Genomic DNA, 18,871 nt, shown 5'->3' with positions numbered 1-18,871 from the left:
AGTTTTGGTTCCAAAATGCTTATTATTTTCGCAGTCGACATCTAGCATCGAGTAGCGGAACTCTCAGTACTGCTACTCGACAATAGATATCGCGGCAAACAAAAAGTCTAATGCTCAACGATTTTCCACTAATATTATAACCAGAGTAAGCGTAGGAGTTGAAAACAGAGTTCCGGTTACTCTGCACTCTATTACTTCTTATTTCTCTATGAACTAACTAATGTGGCTCAGCGACCCAGAGGGTCTTGGCCTCCGAAACAAGATCACGCCACTTTTCCCAATCCTGCGCTGCTTCCTGCCAATTATCGGCTTGGAGATAAATAAGGGTTCCGATTTTGCCATTTTGGCTACAGAACTCTAAAAATGTACAACGTGTTCCTCTAGGGCGCGTGATCGACTCTCACTTGACCGGGTGTCTTAAGATAATGCAATAAATAAATACAATAAGATAAGACAAAAAAAAATATAGGTATTAGCACAAAAAAAAAACATAGTACACAAAATAATATTTAAAGGAACAGAAAATTTCGTTAGAGTCAGAATGGCGGGTGTACCTAAATAAAATTAAATGAAAACCATACCATATTTTTGTACCTAATTTGTACTATTTAGTACCTCCTTTAAAAAAAATTGTACCTCACGGTACTTAAAGTTATCACCAAAAAACAGGTCACCCGCCATCCTGACAGTCAGAATGGCGGGTGTACTTTATAACCACGGGAACATAGCGTAATAAAGTACACCCGCCATTCTGACTGTCAGGATGGCGGGTGACCTGTTTTTTGATCATAACTTTACGTACCGTGAGGTACAAATTTTTTTAAACGAGGTACTAAATAGTACAAATTAGGTACAAAAATATGGTATGCTTTTCATTTGATTTTATTTAGGTACACCCGCCATTCTGACTCTCACAAAATTTCGACCTTTAAATGAGCAATTCTTGTATATTTATATATTTCGATGATCTTGCGATATGATGATGACGTGGTATATAAAATGTGTTTTGAGTAACTTGTTTGCTCCCATTCATCGAATGCGACTGTACCTGGCAATTTGCCATATCGTCAGATGACGTGCGAATAGCTGCACTCTCACAGCATATTCGGTAAACGTTCAGGCAATTTTGTATGTATGTCACTTTATTGGACAACTGGGAGACCGGGCTTTGCTCGGAAAACATATAAAAACTCAAAAATACGCGCGTATGCTCGCTCTGTGTGGGCCCGTCTAATCAAGATTATGTAACTTAAAAAAAAATATCTGGGAGATCGAGCTTTGCTTGGAAATAAATATAAAATCAAAACTGCGCGTTTCATAGAGATAAGACCTAGCTAGATCGATTTTTCGCCCGGAAAACCCCCATATAGTTTACTTCATTATCATTCATTCATTTTCATTTATTCATTTTTAATTTATTTCATCGAAATCGTTAATCGAGCCGTTTCCGAGATCCCCGAAATATACAATGTGTTTGTCCACGTATAGTCGAGCCGTTAACCACGTATAATACGATGAATTTTATCGACAAATCACCCCTATGTGTGTATGGACCTATGTTTTTTCTCAACCATTTTAAAACTGCACCCCGTCAAAGTTTTATGCTGCCAAACTCGACTGCACTTGGTTAATGTACCATTATCTGTCCATTTACCTATCGCACATTAAAAAAATAAAAATCATTCGATAGCTTATGAATTAGGGCATTAATTTCAAGCATAAATGTTACAGAAAATTTTCCACAATTACTCGATAATTGATAACAAAGATAAAAATTGTCTTCAAAAACTTCCTTTTTTTACATTTTATCTTTTTTTTCAAAAACGAGGTCGTTGACCTGTACTTCTTTAATTGATAAATGGTAGTACAAGACATCAGCTAAAAGATGACATCAAAATTATAGCCCTAGTTAAAACACTTCACAAGTTACACGAGTCCAAACAAGACCTTCTGTAATCATACGATATAATATATTTCCAACGGTTCGGCAACTCTTCATCATGGGTGGGACGACCTCGCTACTCGGCGGTCTAACATCGACTGACTGTAACTGTCAGTGTCGCCACCATGACGTAAGCGCTCGAAATGTCTATACACTACATCTCTTCATTTTTTTTTTAAATTTATTTATCAAAAAAAGTTGGTACAATATACATTTACATAATATTTCGCCAAACATAACGTTTATCGGCGAATGTTGCGTTTTCAAGACCTACGTAAATCATAACAAGAAATACCCAACGTCCTATAACTACGCTGGAACCATTGCCTCGGTCGGAGATCTCCAAGACTCAGAGATCCATGACTTACCCCACTTGGGACCCCTGCAATCTTCAACCTCTACTGTAATATCAATAGCTCTTGTTAGTCTGATACTTGGATCCCTTTTCCTTTCCCCCCTTTTCCGTATATCCCACCAAAAACATATCATGTGAAGTGTTGCCAAGACTAACATGCGCCTATAGTTTTAATTTAACACTAAAAAGTCATCAGATCTCTTAATAATACCAAGACTTTTTAGTGTTAAAACTATAGGCGCATGTTAGTCTAATACTAACCCATTAACTCTATAAATCCTAACTTTACGAGCTCTAACTCTATAAAGCCATCATCTTGGTTAAACAGTACAACTGAAATTAAACATGTTTTCGTAACTTTAGCCTTTTATAGTTTTTGTTAGCGCTTGAAAATATAGTCTGGTTTTCGTGTGATTTTTTTCATGGTATCGTTTGCCCCTTTTTTTTTAATACTACGTCGATGGCAAACAAGCATACGGCCCACCTAATGGTAAGCAGTCTCCGTAGCCTATGTACGCCTGCAACTCCAGAGGAGTTACATGCGCGTTGCCGACCCTAAACCCCTCCCCCCTCGTTGAGCTCTGGCAACCTTACTCACCGACAGGAACACAACACTATGAGTAGGGTCTAGTGTCATTTGGCTGTGGTTTTATGTAAGGTGGAGGTACTTCCCCAGTTGGGCTCTGCTCTAGATCTGGAATGACATCCGCTGTGCTGTGCCCTACCACACAAAGCGAGATGACATTCACAATGCCCATACCTCTCTTTTGGACGTAGTTTAAGGACGTACCCGGGCCCTTGATTGAAACGTGCTAAAAAGGCGACTGCGCCTCGCAATTTGCCATATGGTCAGATGTCGTGCGAATAGCTGCACTTTCGCCGCACATTCGGTAAACGTTCAGGCAATTTTCTTATTAAACCGGCCATGTCGTGCATGCATATTAATGTTTTACAACTTTTACAAGCCTTATTAAAGCTTGAGCTGTAAATTTGTAATTAATTAATAAACTTAACGACGGCGCGGGCTTTTTTATAGCGTGGTATTTAAAGTGACCCTTTTTAGGGTTCCGTACCTCAAAAAAAAAACGGAACCCTTATAGGATCACTTTGGCAGCTGCGCCCATGGTACTCAAGTCTACAGTGCCTTCAAGCTGTGAAAAATTCTAAATGCTGAGTTTATGTAGCAAAGTATATTTCGACACTCTCAAGGGAATCAATATTTATAGGGCACTTTCCGTTGGCCTAGGACTATAAAATTTTGAAATGGAACAATCTGAAAACTATAAAAGTTACATTTATACGGAACCCTCGGTGAGCGAGTACGACTCGCACTTGTCCGGTTTTTTAAATATCGGTAGTTGCGCAATGGATTTCCATACCACATTGCTGGCCTAGGCCGGTAAAATGAGCGTAACACGCACTTCACGTAGCGCGTCAAAATTTAACTTTAAGACTATTATTGGTTTTCAGGTTACGTTTCACCCTTACGTCGTTACTCTGTCACTGATTCGCACTAAATGCTATTCATCCAGCTTTATCATGCGAACGGCGAAGGTTTCACTTCCTGCAAATCTATTCCCAGCCCACTATACTTACCTTACCTTAGACTGAATTAGAATACCTAATAACTATACGGTAATAATTACTACCTATACGGTCGGTAAAAAGCGCGTTTCATTCGTCAATGTGCACGTAGAAGTATTAATCGACTTTTTAAGACCTTTTACAGTGAACGATTACATACCTACTTACAGTTTTAGTTAGGTAATAAAACTATAATAATAAATATTACATAACGAACGAACGTATTTAAACATTTTTTTTTCTAAAAATGAACGTATAGGTATAAAAAAATAGTGCCTCTAAAATCTCTTTCCATCTAACAGAAATTTTAATGTGATGATCATTATTAGTCAAGAGGAAACTGACAGTTGTGAAAAGAAAATGTGATTTATTTCATAGAGAATAAAATATTTATCCCTTAACGCGATTTTCTCACGGGTATAATAAACGCCCTGAAAAAGCCAATTCTGATTTATAAGAACATTGCGACGTTATACTAGGTATCCCTATATTCCTCAAGAAGAAAGCTATCAAGATTGAGCAAAAAACACACTCTAATAAAACGATAAAACGTCAAATTCAAACGAGTGATGAGTCCAGAGCTGTCATTCGGAAAACATCGATAAATCTAAAGCAGAGGGCAGCACCGGGCCAGTGCCTGCCCGCGCCCTGGGCAAAGCGGACGCCTCAACGCTCTCATATCGATTAGAGAAATCCTCGATAGAAAATATACGCGTCCCGCCCGTGGCGCTCCGCAGCCCTAACCATGAATAAAAAACCTAGAAAAACGTGCAAATGTGTATAATTAATAATTTAAAAAATATAAAGGACTAGGGGAAACTGTGAGTGATTATCACTTGAAATGAGTGGTCCTTTGTAAAATATATTGTTTTGTTTAATGATTTTTCTGGTGGATTTTTGTGGTTTTGATGTTAAAATGTTTGTGATTTGGAGATACCGATTTGATATTTGTAAGTATTGTTTGAGGTTAAGATTTTTTGGTTATTGTTTTTTTTTTTCGCTAATGCTTTTTTTTATGATCCAGTTTTAACTTTGTTTTGCTCTTTACGCTGCTTTTTGCTTTATTTCAAAAATATAATTAACATTCTATTTTGTTTTAAGTGCTTATTTAATCATTTGCATGCGTGAAAAAATATTACCAAATGTTATGCTCCATTTAATTACTGTTGTTTTTAATTAAAATATATGTGAAATGTCGTGTGTTGTTTTTTTCTCTATGGGATTTTATGTAGTGACATTTTTTGGCATAATGTCAGTATATACTTAGCGTCATAATTGTCATAAATAATATGAAACCATTAGAAATTCAGTGTAAAATTTTAACTGCGTCTAGTAACACTTACCTATGGTCCGTGTCATCCACGATGACGCGCAGATTTGTCCAATTTAACCTTTAATAACATGACAATACGATGAAGGTACGCATCTTCGTGAATGACACGATGCTATTTTTTAACATTTTACAAAATTTAAAAACTATATAATCGGATGTTATGTTTAATTATAAATAATAGAGGAACCCGTTACAGTAATAAATGACTAATAATATTCTTGCACAACTAAGTCCTGTCTCTTAGCTTTAGAAATCATCACGTCTGATATTATTTGCCCTTTTTCATTTTTGCAGGCGGCAGTACAATTTCATTACAGTATAAAAAACAATACACTACCTACAAAAAATATAATAGTATAATAGTGAAGCGTAAAATAATTCGATCTTAACAAAATAAATCAAAATATCGTAAAAAAATGTTATGGTAGGTAGGAAGACTCCCTTTCTCTGGGAAGGAATGAGAATTTTAACTTCACAGAGCTGTACTTTTTTTTTATTGTTGTTGGAATGGTGCAAGTTTCCACTAACCCGGGGTTCACCGGTTAAACCTGAAGTTACCATATTTACATAATTACCAGTTCAATTTGACACTGGGTTAACGGTTTAACCGCTTAACCCCGAGTTAGTGGGATGGTGTCAGTGGGCCTAAGAAACTTGTCCACGGATTTTAATCTTGGTACCTTACCTACTAGAAACCTGGGATTCAGATCTTAATGCACTAATATTATCAACATGCATTAAAAAGGACAATTTTGACACACTTTAAATTTAAATCACCTATATATACTTACGAATATATCTGGTAGGTATTATTAATAATTCGTGCTTCTGTGAGCGATAGAATTGAAATGTAAACTATAATTATAGTTAGAACTTGCTCACAAATTTTCAGGAGAGTCGCTTAAGAAATGTGAGCCGTGGAACAAACGGACGCACGAAAAGCATTATTGCCCAAGCTGACACGGAGCCTTGGCTGTCGCCTTTTCGTCACAGGCACTTCCTAAAATGAAATATTTATTTGTGCAACAAGAGAGGAAAGTTGGTTTTTCTTGCGAGTGTTGATTTTGAGTCCTAAGAAAGTCCTAATTAAGACTCTATAATTGATTCTAAGTCAGAAACTTGAACGTAGCGAGGGACTCAAAAACACGAGATGTAAAATAACTTTGACTCGTGTGACACATACAACTTTTCACCTCAGTAGTGAGAACATATTATGGGACATGCGCAAATCAAAGCATGATCATGATCAAAGGGTAGATTGGATTCTGTAGTTCTAAGATACCTACCTTTCTATTTTTTCGTAGGTTTAGGAATAGTATATAAGACGACGATACGTTTTAATAAATGTTCATTATTTAACTGACTACACCGCTGTTTACACTTGACTCCTCCTGCCTGGACCCCCATATTTGGTGACTCCGACGTGATGTACAAGTACGCACAGTTCTTTCTGTCAACAACGAGTCATCGCTAGATATTCTCGCCGCCATGGCCGACAAGATGTTAGAGCACGCCGAGCCTGCAGTCACCGTTGCTGCAGTCACACGAGCCACAGATTTTCAAGCCCCGCAAAGCAGCGAAAACACATTTTTTGAGAAGTTATCCCAGAAGCTCGACAATTTAACACTCGAAATTGCAGCCCTTCGGTCCGGCAGCCGGCAACGCTATCGCCGTCCCTTTCGCTCTCGCAGCCGTTCCCATTCGAGATCTATGTCGGCGCATGGAACTTCACGCAAGCCCGGTGATCCTGGATGGCTGTGCAGATATCACTTCAGATTCGGAGACAAAGCGCGAAGATGTGAATCGCCGTGTAGCAAGAAGACTAGCTCATCGGAAAACTAATGCCTACACCGACTCTGGCGGGCCTCGGTGTACCTCCAGTCAGCAACCGCCTTTGTGTCATCGATCGCAACTCTCGAGAACGTTACCTCGTCGACACTGGCGCCGAAATATCAGTACTATCGTCGCATCACAAGAAGAACCAGTTATCAAGCACCTACAAGCTTTACGCCGCAAACGACACGCCGATTAAGACCTATGGAGAGAAAACAATCACTCTTAACTTGGGGCTACGGCGCGACTACCGTTGGACGTTTATCGTGGCTGCCATCAAGACCTCAATCCTCGGAGCTGATTTCCTTCGGCACTACAAGCTGCTACCTGACCTAGATCAAAAGAAGCTCATCGACAAAACCACTAAACTCCAAGTCAACGCATTAACAGTTCGAAGTACTCAAGAAACCGTCTATTTGATCAGCAGCAATCAAGCCTACTACGAGGTTCTCAAACAGTATCCTAATGTACTACGACCAATGTCTTTGAAAACGCCGGCCAAGCATAACGTGCAGCATTTCATCGAGACTACGGGCCCCCCACTCTTCGCCAGGCCACGCCCACTGCCGCCCGACAAATATGCAGCGGCGAAGGCCGAATTCGAACGCTTGATGGAAATGGGCATCTGTCAACCCTCAAACAGCCCCTGGGCAAGTCCGCTGCACGTTGTCAAGAAAAAAGATGGTTCTCTACGTGTCTGTGGCGATTATAGACGTCTGAACGCCGTAACACAACCCGATCGCTATCCTTTACCTCGAATTCAAGATTTTACGTACCAGTTGCACAACAAGAAGATTTTTTCAAAATTAGACCTGAAGATGGCGTATTTTTGGATCCCCATGAACAAAGAAGACGCGCAGAAAACTTCAATAATCACACCGTTCGGGTTGTTCCAGTTTAACTCAATGACGTTCGGGCTCCGCAACTCAAGCCAAACATTCCAACGATTCATGCACGACGTTCTACGAGGCATAGATGGCTGTTTCTGTTACGTCGATGATCTTCTCCTGTCCTCTGAAAATGAAGAAGAACACAAAACACTGCTTCGACAAGTCCTGGAACGCCTAGATAAATACGGCGTAACTCTCAATGTCGATAAATGCGAGTTCGGACGAAGAAAAATCAACTTCCTTGGCTATGAAGTATCACCCGACGGCATCAGTCCCACTCAAGAGCGGATCGAAGCAATATCAAATTACCCAAAGCCGAAGACAGTCTGTGAGCTGAGAAGATTTCTAGGCATGTTAAATTTTTACCGTGACTGCCTACCACATCAAGCGGAACTTCAGTCTCAACTCAACAAGTATCTGCACAACTCCAAGAAAAATGACAAGACTCCTATCGAATGGAACACCGAGTCAGATGAAGCTTTCAAGAAATGCCGCCAAAGCATATTGGAAGCAACTACGCTATCGTATCCAGTTCACGGCGCTCCTCTATGTATCATGAGTGATGCATCAGACCACAGCGTAGGAGGATTGGTCCAACAGAAAGTTGATAATGTTTGGAAACCGCTGGCATTTTTCTCGAAGGCACTGAGTCCGACGCAACGCCGCTACAGTGTGTATGATCGCGAACTCCTAGCGATTTACATGGCTGTAAAGCACTTCAGACGACTTATAGAAGGCAATGACGTCATCGTCTACACGGACCACAGACCACTTACGCACGCACTTACGCGAGCACCGAGCAGCAGCGACACTCCGAGACGCGAGCGCCAACTGCACTTCATTAGCCAATTTTGTTCGAGCATCCAGTATATCCCAGGCGACAAAAACAACATCGCTGACGCCTTATCAAGAATCGAAGAAATACAATGTCCGTCCGCAATAGATTTCGACAAATTAGCCACCGACCAGCGCACCGATGAAGAACTAACAAAATTGAAAACTCAAGAAAATCTGAAGTTCACTGAAGTCACACTACCAGCCATCAATCGACCAATCACGTGTGAGCTCTCAACTGGCACACCGCGACCGTACCTACCTATCGCTTATCGTTATGCGGCCTACAAAGCGCAACACGATATAAGCCACTCAGGTGTACGCGCAACGAGGAGACTTATGGCATCTAAGTTCTTTTGGCCAGCAATGAACAGAGACGTCGCACTTTGGACTCGAGCATGCATTGGATGTCAACGAGCTAAAATACATCGTCACGTGATCCCACCTATCGGAGAGTTCCCGCCATCTCAGCGTTTCGAGCATCTGCATATCGATATCGTGGGACCCCTAAGAATATCAAATGATTATCGATATTGCGTCACAATGATCGACCGCTGCACGAAGTGGCCCGAGGCAATACCAGTACGCGACATAACAGCTGAAGTTGTCGCTAAAGTCCTGTACGAGCACTGGATTACGAGATTTGGATGCCCGCTACGCATCACGTCAGATCAAGGTCGTACCTTCGAGTCAAACCTTTTCAACGCTCTCCTGAAGAAGCTTGGGACCACAAGAATACGTACCACTGCCTACCACCCTCAGGCGAATTCTCAAGTGGAGAGGCTACACCGCACTTTGAAAGCCGCTCTTATGGCAAGGGGCGAAAGTTCAAGATGGTCCGAAGAGCTGCCTACAGTTTTATTTGGATTACGAGCCGCATTACGCAGCGATAACAACCTAAGTCCTGCATTGATGACGTATGGATCCCCACTACGCATGCCAGCTGATTTCTTCGTACCTACAAAGTCGACGATTGAAGATGCAGAGTTTGTACGACGTTTGTCAGAGATAATGTCATCACTTGTTCCTGTAACCCGGACGCACGCCACGCAATGGAGACCTTTCGTGCATAAGGACCTTGCGTCGTGCACTAACGTATTCGTGCGTAATGACACCGTGCGACCCCCGCTCACACCACCATATGATGGCCCGTTCGAAGTCCTCAAACGCTACGACAAGTATTTCAAGATACAAATGCCACAACGAACTACTGTCGTCACTATAGAGCGTCTGAAGCCAGCCTACATCTACAATGAAGACGTCACAAGCGACAGCCAGACTCCTGCATCTAGCCCAAACACTCAGACGTATGTGACGAGATCGGGCAGAGTCACGAAACGTATTCGCTTTGCTTGAGAGGGAGTGCTATGGGACATGCGCTCGCATCGACGGCCGGACGCAACTGAGGCGCGCGCAGGCGGCGCGCACGTATTTATGCAGCGGTTGGAGCGAGATGGAAGACAGGGCGTGCTACTCTCGCAAGCGACATTCTCTGCGGTAGTCCTGAATTGCTGTATTTTCTACTACCCACTTCATGCAACCGGCGATTGTGAGCGGGATAGAAGATATGCCATCGCACTCTAGAGAGGTGCGATTTACGTCAAAGGGTAGATTGGATTCTGTAGTTCTAAGATACCTACCTTTCTATTTTTTCGTAGGTTTAGGAATAGTATATAAGACGACGATACGTTTTAATAAATGTTCATTATTTAACTGACTACACCGCTGTTTACACTTGACTCCTCCTGCCTGGACCCCCATAATATTAAAGGTTAAGAAAATTCAACATCAAGTAAAGTTAAACACATTTATTTACATTCATGAATGAAAAGCATCATCATTATGACGAAAGCTTGTCTCACTCCCTGGAGTGAGGAAAGTTGCACTTTCGTCACTCCCTGGAGTGAGGAAAGTCGCACTTTCGCTGCTCCCTAGAGTAATGAAAGTAGGCTTGTTCGAGCTGCTGACGTGAAAAATATATTTATATTATACCCTTTATTTGGTCCGATTATCGTGAAATTTTATGAGATGGTTCGGTAGTTAAGTATAATTTTTCTGTCGTTTAGTTTTTTGGAAAATGTTCAAAATGGTAGAAATTGGGTTTAAGTGCCAGCAGGATGATAATGACAACATGATGAAGGGCTTGTGGCCTAGTGGTAAGAGCGTGCGACTATCAATCCGGAGGTCGCGGGTTCAAACTCCGGCTGAGTTTTTCGGAACTTATGTACGAAATATCATTTGATATTTCCCAGTCGCTTTTCGGTGAAGAAAAACATCGTGAGGAAACCGGATTAATCCCAATAAGGCCTAGTTTACCCTCTGAGTTGGAAGGTTAATTAGCAGTTGCTTTCGTAAAAACTAGTGCCGACGCCAATTCTTGGGATTAGTTGCAAAGCGGACTCCTGTGAGCCATGTCAAAAATGCCGGGTCACTAGGTCAGACCGGTCGTCAAATATATTTATTTTTATATTTTTTAAGCTTTATAAAAAATAAATACTATTTACAGTACATATATGGTGCTACTTTACCGCACTAGTGCGAAAATTAGCATATTACGTTACTGTGTCGAACATTTAAAGGGCCATATGTACTGTAAAACGTTGTACGATACATGTGCGAATAGGTAATTCGCAACTCGTATCGATTTAACGTCCTTGTCACACTAACGTACGAATTTATAAGTGCGACAGAGAGGCAACACGTCGAACGTGGTTGGTAGACCTTCAGCTGAGCCCCGCGGGCGTTCATTTTAAGTTAAAATTTTTAACGCACGGCGTTTAATGACTGCATCCACTCCAGTGCCAAATTGCGGAGTTATGGACTTTACAGAGGAAAGGCTTTGTTAACTAGCCTGTTGCTTAACTTGCTTACCCCGTGGGAAGGCCTTAATGGCTCCCCTACACAAAGGCCCAGCGCAGGCCAGTCCAAGGGACGCATTTATGCGTTAGAGGGAGTAAGTGATATTGCTACCTCATTCCATAGCTGCGTCCCTTAGACTGGCCTACGCTGGGCCATCGTGTAGAGGAGCCCTAACGCATTTACTGCCAGGCGTGGCCTAGTAACAAACTTGTATGACGGTGAACGCATATATGCGTCGGTGGCAGTGAGTTAAAAAGGCCTGACGAGTTGATCGAGATCACATAATCATAATCAGTAATAACGAAGGATTGCGTTGCGTAGCATTCCAATAATAGTACTTTATACAATCGTCATATAATAGAGATCTTTTCAGCCGAGTACCATGTTTAGGCAACGAAGCTTGCTGAGTTGCCTAAGTAAGGTATGAGATTGAAAAGCTTGATTATATCACTTTTGTATACTATACTTTTTCTACAAGTCATCTAAAATAATACTTTTTTTACTATAAAACCTAAATAAGTAATGAAAATTGGTCAGTATCTCAGTAGACAAAAATGTAGTACAAAAGACATAAAGAATAAGAAACCATTTATTGCCACACAATAAAAAATCAGATAGGTCACAAAATACAATGTTTAGCTTAAAAAAAAATTGGCATGCGCGGCAAAAGGAACGAACGGGCTCAGCATACGCTGCGTCAGCCATTTCATTACAAATTGACTGCGCGGCGCTGATTTTCAGTCCGTCCCCTTCGCTGTACCACATTGATATGACATGCGGGTTAATGGATTTTTTGTTTTATTACCAGGGATAGCTTGTGTATACAATTATAGTACAAAAAAATAAGAAATTTTTATTACAAGTGAATATTTAATGTTTTAATTTGCTATTTACTTGATATTGACAACTGGTTACATTTATAACTCAAGTATTTTACTGAATAGGTACAAACAATGCCATAGTCATAAGTTTCGTTCATTGAAATGATTGAAACGTGCAGTGATAAGTAATAGTACTTAATACTAAACGTGAGAAAGTGTCATTATGAACGTTATATTGTCATATAAATTACACATTAATGACAACATTTCCATACTTTATCATTTCAAATGCCATGCAAAGTTATCTTTGCTTTATTTTGAGTCATTACGCACACACACACGCTATTGCCATATTATCTAAGTTTGCGGTAAGTGACACTTACCGCAGGGCCAAATAAACTTTTGTCAGGCTTTATAATTAAAAAAAATACAAGTTAATTTATTTTTGGCAAAAAAATCATTTTGGGTACAAGTTTTTATCGCCGACTGTACTTTTCTTTCCAGGGGCAACTAATACCCAATTCTAATAACCAAAAACACAATTAATTTGTGTTGTTTTATCACAGAGTTCCCATGGCCACCTCCTGTCTCCATCATCAGATCAGCTCCATGTCATCATAATATTGCATTATCATCCTATTTACAAATATGTATGCAAAATTTTAGTTCAATCCGAAATCGGGAAGTTGGTCAAATTTATAGCTTCCAAATTTGACCCACACTCACTAACAGGGTAAGTTAAATAAAAGCTTGTAAAAAACAGCTAACCGAGCACACACATTACACGTTAATAAAAAATAAACAAACGATTCCAGTTCCTCTTCCTTGTTTTGAAGACCGTTAAAAATATCTCCAGTGGCAATGATACGTTCCTAATTCAAATCGCTGTTGAAAATAATGCATTCTATTTTCAAACTATAGTTTGCCGGTGGTCTGCTCAATCGCTCATCAGTCGCATATCAGTTCAATGGGGATGATTACACTGACTGTGATTAGTCAAATCAGCTTCTTTTTCCGAACAGTCAAAATGGTCATGTTGTACTCTGGCAAGCCAAATTGTCAGCAGAATGGCAGCAAATTTCAAAGAATCAATCTCCATACGAAATTTTAATTTCGCTCCTTTTTCGATTGAAAAAGTTAGTTTAACTGCTTATTTGGTTAGTAAATTTTTATGAGTAATACTTAGGTAAAGCCCGAATATTAATAAGTATTAATATTTAAAAATATTAGTGGTAACACGTTGTAAAAAAAAATCTAGTGCTAACCACCAATTATCTGTTAACCTGTTGCTACCGGTGGGAACCTATAATTAATTGGCTCTTTGTTATATATATATATATATATATATATATATATATATATATAACTATTGTACAATTTATAGCTGTTGGTTCTCCGAACAATAAATAATAAAATAATAAATATATGATCATTGTCAAGAGGGCGCTGTTAATCTCATGTAACAGTGTCAGTTCAGTTTAGTATGAAAAATTTAGTTCCAATGAAATTCCGCAATATGGCACGTGATCATACTACTGGTCAGGCTTTACTTACTTTTTATCGTACAAAAACACGCAATAAAAGTAACTTACATGAAACGCTGAGTACAGAGGGAACTTATCCTGTAAAGGGATCTCTTCCAGTTAACCTTATTTTATATATATGTCAGTTAAAGTGATGCAACTAGCGTCATAATTTTACTTAAATCCCTTTATTCGTGAACGAAGTTTTCGAGGAGATGCAACTTATTTAAAGAAGGATAAGCAACAAGCAAACCTAAATATGAAACAGCTGATGTAACGGAACAATTCCATTGTATTTAGTTATAAAAAGAAGTTATTTAAAGCCGGCCATATTTATTATCATTGCGACGGTAAACGATATTAAAGGCTCTGCCGGGACGCCATGTTGCGTAACCAGGAGTAAATAAACGTGACAGAGTAACAGGTTAATACAAGTATAACTACTACATTAAAAATAAAATAAACTCCCATCGCTATACGCCAACACAACCCGTTTTATGCCAAAAATGCCTTGCAACATTTTAGAAAGCTTCAAATTGCTGGATCGATTTTTATGAAACATAGTTAAGATCGCCCTAAGATAACTCGCTTTTACGTAAAAATTAGAATTTGGCAAAAATTTCATTTTTGGTACAAGCTTTTATCGTTGACTGTACTTTTCTTTCCACAGGCAACTAATACTCATCGAGCAAATTCTAAAAACCCCAAACACAATTAGGTTGCGTTGTTTTATCACAGAGTTCCTATGTCCACCTCTTGTCTCCATCATTAGATCAGTTCGATGGTACCATAATATTGCATTGTCACCCGACTTACATATGTATGCAAATTTTCAGCTCAATCGGAAACTGGGAAGTGGATCAAATTTAACTTGCAAGATTTGATTACAAACAGACACGGGTCAGGTGAAAGTAAATAAAAGCTTGTATAAAAACGCTTCGAAATCGGCCTATCCGTTGGAGAGCTACGATGCAGAGCAGATAGACATTGGCGTCAAACATATAAACTATAACAATAACTGCCTGAAACACAGGAACTCCTAGTTCAGGCATTTGTAAACTTTTCCTTATCCTTAATCCTTAGTCTTTAAGTGCTAACACTGTACTTATACTGTTTTCAATAAAATTATTTGTATTTGTATTTGTATTTGTTTGTATATAACACCCCGCTTTTGTTTGCGTCAGGGGTTAATTATTAATTTAAGGACGCTAAGCACGAAGAATTTCGTTCATTGACCCGCCTGTTTCTGTCTCTATCGCACGCGGATAATTGTATTGCTGTCCCGCCCATGATGCCGGTGGTCAATGCCACTGTGCTATGAGTGTAAATTACTAAGGTGCTCTTCATATTGGATGCAGATCCCATAAGGCCATTCCGGGACATTGCTCCCTCAACGGAGTACATAACGGTTTTCCGCTCACACACTGGATCAGGAGACCTAGAAAAGAAACGCTATTATTGTCTCTCTATCACGCTTCCATATATTAGTGCGATAGAGAGAGATAGTTTCGTTTCGATTCTATGCAAACGATTGTCATCTTGGCTAGGTCCCCAGCACGTGTGGGTCTGCGCCGAGTTACTTTACTCATGCATTACAGACACAAATGGTTCACCAACTGAAATTAATGCCCATTTCTGGTACGGTATTACTTTATTTATTTAGTGTGTTTTAACAATTAACTTCGTGGACTAAAAATATACTAAATAGTATGACGCAGTTCGAGAAAATTAAATCGATGGTCTACCGAGGGTATTTTTTGGTTTATACTTACAACTGTGCCTATACTCGAGGGTAAATAAATAAGAGCCCAAGGCGGTTGTATTGTATTGTATTGTATGGCGTTTCTGCAATAAACGTTTACATTACAAAACAAACCATGAATATAGCTCTTCCATTGATATTTGTAAAACTGTATTGTATTTAAAAAAAATGTGAAATAATATGACATACATAATTAGTTCCGCTTGTAATGTTTAATTGTGTACTCATAGAACTATCCCACACTAGAGTCTAGTCAACTCTATAATATAAGCCATAACAGACGGGCGCACGGGACCGCGATCTCAGTCCGGTTATCATGTGTTTCTCGATCTCTTATGGCTCCTCTGCACGATGGCCCAGCGCAGGCCAGTCCAAGGGACGCATTTATGCGTTAGAGTAAGTGATATTGCTATCTTATACCACCACATAGCTGCGTCCCTTAGACTGGCCTACGCTGGGCCATCGTGTAGAGGAGCCCTTATAGCTGCTGCCCTAACGGACGTACGGCGGACCACCATCCACACGATTGAACAGGCCCTCGGACTGGACCAAGGTCGCGGTCCGGTACGCCCGTCTGTTACAGCTTTATGACTGGTGCTCGACGCAACGTCGGCTCAACAGCGCTGCGACGCCATTTTCCGTAGCGCTGACTGGACGCCGACGCTCAAAAGACGTTAGTGTTGGGTAGCCCTTACTACATTTATATCTATGAAGATGTTACTCTGCTTGGTTTCTTTACTACTATGACGTAACGCTGGAACGGCGAATTGTCGGTTTCTGAAAAGTTTTACTCTTACTTTTTTCGGGATTATAAAAATTCCACTTTATTCCTCTTATCAGAGTACTCGTATTGTTGATTTACTTTTATCTATTTTTAAAATTATGTTTCCGGTGACCGTTGAGCTGGCCGCCTCCTCGATTGCGATGCAGAGGGAAATGCTGCCAGCGTCTACTGTACAATGCCAAGGAGGGACATTTTGTTAATACAAATTTATTTTATTTATTTTAAGATTACGTTTACCTATTTTTAATATTAAAGCTTAGTTTATAATTCTTTTAGTTTTAGTTATATTTTAGTTTTAATTGTATACTTGTGTGTAATTTATGGTGTCTCGAAATAAAACATTACTTATTCTCCTTCCAAGTCGGTCTCTCACTGCTGAGGATTGTGATTCCGCTTGCTAATTTTCCCTATAACAGCTCTCCACTTCTCCTTGCTTCATGGAAAGTTTTGCTTAGTGTGACGTCCATATGGGCGAATAACAATCTCTTATTGGAGAACTGTTACTTAACTGTATAGAAGGTAGAGGCAAGGAACAGAATCTCCATAGGCAGAACTGTTGCAAAAGTGTCCAGTTGTCAGCAATAATAGTTCCAAATCTCTCCAGAGTAGCGCTAGAGTAGCTAAGAACCTAGGCGTTATTGACGGAGTGAAGTGCGCTGTCTATAATTAGATTTTTTTCTCAAGTATTCTAGGTACTCGTATTGTAGCGCCACCTATTTATGGTTTTTTGTCGGACACTTTTTGGTATATGGAGATTATATTCCTTAACTCTACCTTCCATATTTAAGTGTCCAGCTAGCAGCTGTAAATAATAGCTCGAAATCTCTCCGGTGGCGCTAGGGTAGCACAAGGACATGTCATGAACTTAGACGTTATTGATAGAGTGAAGTGCGCTGTCAGTGATTTGTTTTTTTTTAAATCTAAGTCAAAAATTTCTTCGCGATGTATTGTGGCGCCACCTACTCGTATTTAAGGTTTTTTTCTCGGACACTTTTCATATACATAGATTTTTCTCCTTACCTCTACCCTTCATATTTATTAGATACAAAATACACAAACACAAAGTCGTATAAACTCGTCGGGCTTGAAGTAATTTGCAGAAGCGGAACGGATTTCCTGCTAGGTAGATAAGTTACAAACATTTTCATAATATTTTTTCCCGATGTTATTCGAGCCAGTGAGCAGGGCAAAGCACAACAGCACGCGTAGCCAACATGCCAATCGTTAACGCTCCGTAGCGTAGTCATCTCTCTCTATCACTCGTCCATATTAGTGCGACATCAGTGACAGTTGCGTTTCGTTTGCTACGGAGCCTTAAGATTGGCATGCTGGCTACGTGGGCAGGGTGCCTAGCCAAGGTGACGATCGCTTGCGCTACGACAATGAAACGCTTTGTGTCCCTCTATTACTATTTTGACGTCTGGCCTATGAAGTCGATGGTTATGTGTTCGAATCCCGGGGGCATGTATTTGTGTGATGAGCACAGATATTTCCTGATGGCCCGATTCGAAGAATGAGATACGATAACGATAAGTTCTGGTGTAGATAAGTTCTCATTTAGATATCGTTTATACGTCGTATAATTGACAGAAGCACCTCGATTTGGGCAACCAATGTCATTTTGACGTTAGAAATATCGTAGATAGATCTTACTAGGATCACAGCGCATCGAAATAAACGTTAATTATGACATGTCGTATAGTTATCGATCTCTTAAAGAACTTAAACGTGTCTTAATCATTCTTCGAATCGGGCTGTGTGTCATGGATGTTTTCGTTTCGCCACAGGATCCGCCAACTTTGTTTAAAAAAATAAGTTCCTAACATTTTATTCCATTTAAAACTACCCATACCTACAGGTGTAAACAACGGTATAAGTTCCGCCAATTCGCGGGATTTGGAGCTAAGTCCGGTATTCGCAGGAGCTTTGGCCCCGGACTGCGGGTAATGTCGGGGAAACAAATATTTGCAGCAAACGAAATAAAACCGCCTGTAGCTACGTGCAACGAGGGTTAACAGTATAAACACATAGCGTCGTAAATATTTTATACTCGTTTTTGTTTTTACCCTCTTAACCACTGCCTGAGTATGATAAGAATCCTGACCGTGTTTTTAGTCATCTTTCTGCATTATTTTCGAGAAGGATTTTTTCTGTCCTATACTTAGTCACGTCATAAGTTCTGTCACAAAGGTTTTGACTAATAAAATGTAATACAAAGCTTTTAGTAAGAAAAGTTTGCCATGGTTTGAAAGCTCGTTTTATACTAATCAAAACCATAGAGAAATAAGAAGTAATAGAGTGGTCACTCCATACATCAGTTTTGGTACCAAAATGCTTATTATCTTTGCAAT

The 18,871-nt window shown here is 39.9% G+C and overlaps 1 protein-coding gene across 1 annotated transcript in view; it reads left to right on the top strand.

Moving 5' to 3' along the window:
- Positions 1-3,591: 3,591 nt before the first annotated feature.
- The window catches only part of LOC133531679 (Kv channel-interacting protein 1), a 91,025-nt gene continuing 75,745 nt past the window's right edge, over positions 3,592-18,871 (top strand). Inside the window, exon 1 of the mRNA XM_061870041.1 lies at positions 3,592-4,831. The gene's annotated coding sequence lies outside the window, so the exon portion shown is untranslated. The remainder of the gene's footprint in view (positions 4,832-18,871) is intronic.

The sequence above is a fragment of the Cydia pomonella genome, chromosome 25 (genome assembly GCF_033807575.1).
Source record: "Cydia pomonella isolate Wapato2018A chromosome 25, ilCydPomo1, whole genome shotgun sequence".
NCBI lineage: Eukaryota > Metazoa > Arthropoda > Insecta > Lepidoptera > Tortricidae > Cydia > Cydia pomonella.
Note: the sequence above shows the minus strand (reverse complement) of the source record. Positions and strands in the feature narration are given on the sequence as shown.